Raw genomic sequence first — 855 nt, 5'->3', positions numbered from 1 at the left:
TTTTTCCTTTCCTTGTTTCTTGGCTTCAAATTGTGCTCAGCTCACAAGGTGAGCAGAGCATTGAGACATTGCTTCCTTGGTTTATTTTTGTGCTCCTTTGGAGAGCACTGAGCTCTTGTGGCTTCCCTCCTTCCATGTGCCACGCTTCCTCTTTTCTTTGCCACACTTTTCTTTTCCTTGAGCCACACTTCTTAAGACATGCTTTCTTGTTTTCTTCTTTTCTTCACCTACAATTAATCAAAACAACCAATCAAAGTATCACCAAATTCACAAGGTTTATAAATCATTAAAAACCAATTAATTTTAGCCCAAACCTCATGATTTAGCATCAATTAAGTGGTGGTTGTCTGATTCAAAGAAGTCATGGATTTCCATTCCAAATTACTTACTTATAATGCAAGAAAGTGCATAAAACCTAATGAAAACAAAGAAAAAGACTAGTAAAACTAGGCTAAGATGACTTGTCATCACAAGGACACTTTTTGGTCAGTAGCTTGTATCTCTCCCAAGCTTCATAGAGGGATTCACCTTCTTTCTGTCTGAAGGTTTGAACATCCACTCTAAGCTTACTCAGCTTTTGAGGAGGAAAGAACTTGGCTAAGAAAGCCGTAACTAGCTTATCCCAAGAGTTCAAGCTATTTTTAGGTTGAGAGTCCAACCATACTCTAGCTCTGTCTCTTACAGCAAAAGGGAAAAGCATAAGCCTGTAGACCTCGGGATCAACCCCATTGGTCTTAACAGTATCACAAATCTGCAAGAATTCAGTTAAGAACTAAAAAGGATCTTCTGATGGAAGTCCATGAAACTTGCAATTCTGTTGTATCAGAGAAACTAATTGAGGCTTTAGCTCAAAAT

General features: G+C 38.2%; 1 non-coding gene across 1 annotated transcript; it reads left to right on the top strand.

Moving 5' to 3' along the window:
* Nucleotides 1–461: 461 nt before the first annotated feature.
* LOC127742110 (small nucleolar RNA R71) lies at nucleotides 462–568 on the top strand. The gene has a single exon (XR_008003297.1). It is a non-coding gene; the product is annotated as a small nucleolar RNA R71 (small nucleolar RNA).
* Nucleotides 569–855: the final 287 nt, after the last annotated feature.

Source organism: Arachis duranensis, chromosome 9 (genome assembly GCF_000817695.3).
Source record: "Arachis duranensis cultivar V14167 chromosome 9, aradu.V14167.gnm2.J7QH, whole genome shotgun sequence".
Lineage (NCBI taxonomy): Eukaryota > Viridiplantae > Streptophyta > Magnoliopsida > Fabales > Fabaceae > Arachis > Arachis duranensis.
Note: the sequence above shows the minus strand (reverse complement) of the source record. Positions and strands in the feature narration are given on the sequence as shown.